The sequence below is a fragment of the Octopus bimaculoides genome, chromosome 14, assembly GCF_001194135.2.
Source record: "Octopus bimaculoides isolate UCB-OBI-ISO-001 chromosome 14, ASM119413v2, whole genome shotgun sequence".
Classification (NCBI taxonomy): domain Eukaryota; kingdom Metazoa; phylum Mollusca; class Cephalopoda; order Octopoda; family Octopodidae; genus Octopus; species Octopus bimaculoides.
Genome location: NC_068994.1, coordinates 44,236,234 through 44,243,930, shown reverse-complemented (window position 1 = coordinate 44,243,930; position 7,697 = coordinate 44,236,234). Strand labels below are relative to the sequence as shown.

Genomic DNA, 7,697 nt, shown 5'->3' with positions numbered 1-7,697 from the left:
AATTCCCGGAAAATATTTTAAAATGAGGAAATGGGGGTGGAGGGAATCGAAATTTTGAATTTGAGATTTTTGAAAATTTTTTTTTCAGAATCGGAATCTCCATAGCCTAAAACGTGGGATTCCGTAAAAAAAAAAAAAGGGGGGAAAGGTTCAGATTACATATAATTCATCTGGACCTTTCCATTTTAGTATTGGATTTTAAGTTTTTTTTTAAATGTTTATATTAAATATGTTTACTGAGATCGACGTAAAGTTGGAGAAATAGACTGGAGTTTTGCGGTTTAAAATTTTCGATAATTTCTGTAAGAACAACCCCCCACCTCAAACAACCAAAATTTGGAAAAGATGCAACTTGAAAAGACGTAAGTTGAGGTATATCTGTATATATTTCGTCACAGCCTCGTCGCTAAATTTTTTGAATGAAGAATGCTAGTAATGTCGTTTCCATCTCTTACGAATTAAAATAATTTTTTACTGATATAAAATATTTAATTCTAGTTAGGGAGATATGTCTGAAATACATACGACGAATAATTAGGTTGCTTTCTGGCTCTTTCACAGCTGAAAATAAACGTAGACTATTTCCTTCCACATTACTTTTGCGGTGAATTTTCTAAGAAATGTAAGCAACCGAATTATTTCTGGTTAGACATTTTACAGAAATATGTGTTGACTTAGAACTTAATCCTCTTCCGATGGTTAACTTCGGTGATTGGACCCTGGCCATGCGGTAACACAACCTTCAAGCAATTTAGTCGATCAATATTCATTTCAAGTGGGTACTTATTTTATTTCATGAATGCAGCCTGTTTGTAATATTGCTACGGTGGTGGCGCAATGGCCCAGTGGTTAGGGCAGCGGATATGCGGTCATAGGATCGCGGTTTCGATTCCCAGACCGGGCGTTATGAGTGTTTATTGAGCGGAAACACCTAAAGCTCTACGAGACACCGGCGAACCCTGCTGTACTCTTCCACCACAACTTTCTCTTACTTCCTGTTTCTGTTGTACCTGTATTTCAAAGGGCCAGCCTTGACACTCTCTGTGTCACCCTGAATCTCCCCGAGAACTACGTTAAGGGTACACGTGTCTGTGGAGTGCTCAGCCACTTGCACGTTAATTTTACGAGCAGGCTACGTTGATCGGATCAACTGGAACCCTCGCCGTCGTAAGCGACAGAGTGTAATATTGCTACGTTACGTATTTCGCCTGTCTTTACGTCCTGAGTTCCAATTCCGCCGAGGTCGACTTTGCCTTTCATCCTTTCGGAGTCAATAAATTAGGTATCAGTTGCGCACAGAAGTCGATCTAATTGACTGCCTCCCCTACCCCAAAATTTCGGGCCTTGTGTCTAGTGTGGAAAAGAATATTGCTACGATACCTTTTTGATGTTAAGGGACATAACTCGTTATACTATTTTGCACACACACACACACACACACACACACACACACACACACACACACAAGTAAAAGATAGAGGGTAACATGATTTTTAAAGATATTCAACTAGTAATAAGAAGTATCTAAAGCCTAGAATTACATTTTTAAAAGTCTGCAGCAATGCCTACATACTGCTTGTGACACACCATTTAAGAAACACTGTTCTAGAATCTCATCCTTGTTTTAAATCTCATCTTTCAAATGAAAAAGAAGAAGAAAAGCTCATTGGAATAGAATACTCTTTACACTTTCACTCTGTTTTGTTTTAATCATTTGACTGCTGCCATGCTGGAGCATCGCCTTCAGTCGAACCACATCAACTCCAGGACTTATTCTTTGTAGGCCTAATACTTATTCTATCGGTCTCTTTTGCCGTAAGTTCGTAAGTATGTATGTACATAGGTACCTACATATGTACGTAGGTAGGTATAAAAAGGGAGGGTTTATGATTTATATAGCTTGTATACATACAAGCAGATGCACCTGCATTTCATCCAGTCCCATACACAACTTAAATGTTACTAAGATACAGAAATAAATTTATTTCTCAAATGCGTGATAATGCTATAAATAGCGTGATCAGGATAAATTATCCATTTATTGCAGAAAAATACGTTACTGGCCAGCCATGAGACTGTTTCGGTCTTACTGTAGTCAGATGGTGCGGCCACCCACTGTGTTATCGCTGTCTATCTACCTGCCTGTCTGTCTGTCTACCTGCCTGTCTTTCTCGGTGTCTTTTCTTCAGTTTTTAACATGGAAATAGTAAACGGTCAAAGGGAGAGAACTGATGAAAAACCAGTGAGTGTAGCGACAATAATTTGATGGAGAATTCGTTTTAGATGAAGGCTCGTCTGTTAGTTAAAATATTCACTGGAGTGTCATTGTTACAAAGTTACAGACATAACGGAAGTGGACCATTTTTTATCATGTAAGGAAAGAGGACTCCTCTTTGTGGCTCATCTAAATATACCATTTGTCTACATATATTTTGATGTTGGTGGTTGTAGCGAAAGGAAGGCGAATGGAATACACAACCACTGGGCCGCAGACCAATACCAGGCCGCACAGAAAAATTAAATTTATAAATTTTATTTCTATTTCAAAGACTATTGCCATCTGCAGGGTTTTTTGCATTATACACGTATTTTTTAAAATTCTTTTATTCTTTTACTTGCTTCAATCATTTGGAGCACCTCCTTAAACAGGGCTTAGTCGAAGACTTTTACCTCAGGACATTCTTTGTAAGCTTAGCTCTTATTCTATCGGTCTCTTAAGCTGAACCGCTAGTTTACAGGGACATAAACACACCAACAGTGGTTGTCAAATGATGGTGATGGGAGTGGGGACAAACACAACCACGCAAGTATATATACGTATACATATATATATATATAAATATACGACGGACTTCATTCAGTTTCCGTCTACCAAATCTACTCACAAAGTTTGATCGACCCAAGGCTATAGTAGAAGACACTTGCCCAATGTGCCACGTCATGGGACTGCACTTTTTACTACATAGCCACGCCTACACCTATTATATTTCTTTTCTTTTATCTTCTGCTTGTTTCGGCATTAAACTGCGGCCATGCTAGGGCACCTACTTCAAGAGTTTTCAGTCGAATGAATTGACCCAAGTACTTGTTTTTTAAAAAAAAATTTTATTACTATTTTTAAAACCTAGTAGTTATTCTATCGGTCTGTTTTGCGGAACCGCTAAGTTACAGGCGATGTAAACACACCAACATCAGTTGTCAAACAGTGTCGTGGGGACAAACATAGACACAAGAACACACACACGCACGCACGCACGCACACACACACATCCTGGGGTTGATTTGTTCGACTAAAGGCAGTGCCCCAGCATGGCTGCAGTCAAATGACTGAAAGAAGCAAAAGAGTAATATATATATATATATATATATATATATATATATATATAGCAATCCTACCTCTCTGTTTATGTGTGTGAGCATCTAGTTATGTTTATAAGTATGTGTAATGTCTCTTTCTCTCCCTGCTCTCTCTCACTCTCTCTATCAATATATTTATACTTTTGCACATGCACGCATGTGTGTGTGTGTGTGTGTGTTTGTCTCCAGTGCCAAAACAAACTGTCACCAAAACAGGTCAGACCTCCAGTCAGCCATGTGAAATTGTCGTCGCCCAAACCAGGTGCACCGAATTCTCTCGTCCTTCTTCCTCTATGTCCATTCCTTCACGTTACTCAACCACCACTTTTGTCATCTACCTATTCCTCTTTTCTTGAAGTTTGTTCATGCATGACTATACTCTCAAAGAAGCAGGGTATCACAGTTTTGAGCTACACGATCATATTACATCATTTTCTACCTTGTAACCCTTTTCATACCAACCTACCTCTGAAACCCCCTCTTGTCTGATGATATAAATTTCCTTTGTTGAAGAGTGCTCTGACTTCCATCAAAAGCTTCCATCAAAATTTCATTTTAATTTATGTTCCAAACACCAACTTTATTATGATACACTGGTTCTATTTTACTTCTTTTGATATTATTATTATTAGTTAATTTGTTAACATCTAACTAATTAACTAATTAATTGTTTGGTTAATTGTTTGGTCAATCATTCAATGAACTAGGTTTATCAAAGTCCTTTCATCACCATTCATGACCTCTTCAAAGACATGACCTCTCTACGACTTCAGATCTGCCTCAGATCTGTCAACACATGAATTCACATCAAGAATCTTACAAACTAAATTCAAAAATTAAATTTTTTTTTTTTACATAAATTCATTATTTACAAAATTAATTGACACAAAGCCAGCATTCTGCAGGTATCTCAGTTTAGAAAAGATAATGGCTCACTTTTCATTTTTTGCCAAATAGTTACCCTTTAATCTTTTAACTTCTACCCATTTCATGTTTTCAGTCGTTGATCTATGGCCATGCTGGAGCACTGCCTTGAAAGATTTCAGTGAAACAGATCACTCCCAGTATTTATTTTTGAAGTGTAGTACTTGATCTGTTGGTCATTCAATCAATCAATCAGCAAGGTTTGTTAAAGTCCTTTCAATACAGTTCTATGCCCACAGGCATATGGTGTAGTGGTTCAGAGCGCGGGCTACTAACCCCAAGATTCCGAGTTCGATTCCAAGCAGTGACCTGAACAATAACATTAATAATAATAATAATAATAATAATATCGAAAAATACCTTAGGAATGAGAACCCAGGTTCGAAATTTCCCCAAGACACCTGAAGAAGGCTGGAGGGTGTATCAGCTGAAATGTTGTGTTAACAACAAACAAGATGAGGACAAATATCCGTCGAATGTAAATAATATAAATAATTTAAATAAAGTCCTTTCAGTGTCGTTAATTACTAGATCAGTGACATACTCACTCTACTCTCCAACTGCTTCAGGTCTGTCAACACACAAGTTCACATAAAGAATCTTACCACACAGCCGCTCCTGTGCCTATATATATATATATATCATCATCATCATCATCATCGTTTAACGTCCGCTTTAAACGATGATGATGATGATATATATATATATAGGCACAGGAGTGGCTGTATATATATATATATATATCATAATATATAAGGTGGAAGTAGACGTCTTCAGAAAGGAACTAGACATCTTCCTCTCCACAATACCAGATGAACCAACAGCCTGACATGAAGTGTGGAGGAGGGCAGTGGAATCAAACTTCCTTATACACCAAATGCTTAGTGGTATTTTGTCTGTTTTTACGTTCTGAGTTCAAATTCTGCTGAGGTCGACTTTACCTTTCATCCTTTTGGGGGGTCAATAAATTAAGTACCAGTTGCGTACTGGGGTCGATCTAATCAACTGGCTCCTCCTCAAAAATGTTGGGCCTTGTGCCTAGAGTAGAAAAGAATCATTAGCATGCCAGGCAAAATGTTTGTGGCATTTCATCCATCTTTACATTTTGAATTCAATTTCTACTGAGGTTGATTTTGCCTTTCATCCTTTTAGGGTTGATAAAATAAGTACCAGTCGATCACTGAGGTTGCTGTAATTAAATAGTACCCTTTCCTGAACTTACTGTCCTTATTCCAAAATTTGAAACCATTAATTACTGCATTTGTGACATACCCTCTCCACTTCCCGTCTTTCATCCTTTTGGAGTTGATAGACTTCAAGTCTGTCACCACACAAATTCACATAAAGAATCTTGGAAAACCAAATACAAAAATTAAATATTTTTTTTCATAAATTCTTCATTATTTACAAAATTAATTGATACAAAGGTTAGTATATTTTAACATAAATAGAGTAACAAAAGGGTTAACAATTGATAGAAGAGTTTCAGTTCACAACCTTCCTAGCAAATTTCTGTCTTCACTCTTATATTCATTCAATGTTCTGTACGTGGAATGTGAAGCATTTCATTTCAAAGGCCATGATCTTTCCTTTTCTTTTCTTTTTTTTCTTCTTTTTTTTCACTTTCAACATCTAATGTCCATTATTCTGTTCATAAAGTGCAGCTGAAATTACTATGGCTCTTAAAAAACAAATTATGCTGTCATTGAAATCTTTTATTTTCAAAACAGGGTCAAATTTTGCTAAAGGCCCTGTATCTGCTGCAATCCAGTATTTTTGCTTCTTTTTCTTAGAATTCACATCTTCCATTATTGTTCACCCAAAATATTTAAATCCATCAAGTTGTTTGAATGTTTTCTTTTTTTATTTCAGTTCATGTTACATTGACTATTTTCTATTTTTTTTTTTTTTTGCTTTGTATTAGTGAATTTTCTTCTCAGTATTTATGTACATTCAATATCTTCTTGAGGGCATGATATCATATATGTGTGTGTGTGAACATGTATACGTATGTATGTATTTATGTATTTATGCACACACATACACACACACACACACACACACACACACATATATATATGCATGCACACACACACACACACATAAATATATATAGATATGAATGTACAAACATGTATACATGCGTGTGTATACACACATATACACACACACACACACACATACACACATATACACACACACACACACACACACACACATACAGTAGTACAGTTTAGGAAGAACTAAGTGCATCTAGTGAGCTAAAGAACCAAAGCACCTTCAAAGAACTTTGAAAAGAAAATACTTTATGATCTTTATAAACAAGAAACCTGCATAAAAGCATGAGTTAAGTTAGTTTAAATAGGTTTCATTCAGTGAAAAATAAAAAGCTATATTGAAATAATAATGGGGTAAGGGAAAATATTAGCAATTAACTCGTACTATTTTACCATTTTAATTAAAGGCAGAATTAGCAGAATCATTAGAGTATTGGACAGAATATTTTGTGGTATTTAGCTGTGAACCTTTATGTTTTGAGTTCAAATCCCCGCAAGGTTCATCCTTCCAGCAGAGTAGAGTAAAATAAAGTATCAAAAAATAGTAATGGTTGATTTATTCAATTTATTGCTTTGTGCTGCTATTCACCATTAGTTTAATTATTTTGGCAAACATAGGAAACAAGTCTAGGCATGTTTCAATCTTATCATGGTCTCTTTAGCAAAGCATTCATTTCACTGTACTTGCCTGAAATTACAAACTAAATCATAGACCAAAAGTGACAACAAAACTGAAAGAAAATAAATTTAGGGGTGCTTGACAACCGATGCTGGTGTGTTTACATCTCCGTAACTTAGCAGTTCAGCAAAAGAGACCGATAGAATAAGTCCTGGGATCGATTTGCTCGACTAAAGGCAGTGCTCCAGCATGGCTGTAGTCAAATGACTGAAACAAGTAAAAGAGAGAAAGCGAGAGTATGAAATATATATATATGATCAGGGCAGGAATGAGACCCCTAGAGGTCCTAATCACTTCAAAGATTTTGGTGTCCCCATATATATGTAATTCAAACTATAAACAATAATAAACTATGAAATACATTTTATTTTTTTCAAAATGAAACAAAATCAACAATAATGTGGGGAAAAATGTTTATTTTTTTTTGTACACTTTCACTTTATTTATATCGGAAAAGTTTTCTCCTACTTTTCTTATTGCAAAGTCTTTGATCAGATCGTTGGTATGACGCCATGAACACTTTAGAATTACAATTCTGATCACATAAAGCAATTTGAATACTTCTTTAACAAGTTTGAAGTGATAAGTTTTGTACCGTAAAACATTTACCATTTCTGTGGTGCCCTGGTTAATCCAGCGCTGTATATGACATATATATATATTGTTGCTATTATGCAAAG

At 35.9% G+C, this 7,697-nt stretch overlaps 1 protein-coding gene across 1 annotated transcript in view; it reads left to right on the top strand.

Annotated features, from left to right (window-relative positions):
* The window catches only part of LOC106877753 (protocadherin-18), a 215,124-nt gene that overhangs the window by 18,664 nt on the left and 188,763 nt on the right, over positions 1-7,697 (top strand). The gene's annotated exons all lie outside the window — the stretch shown is intronic.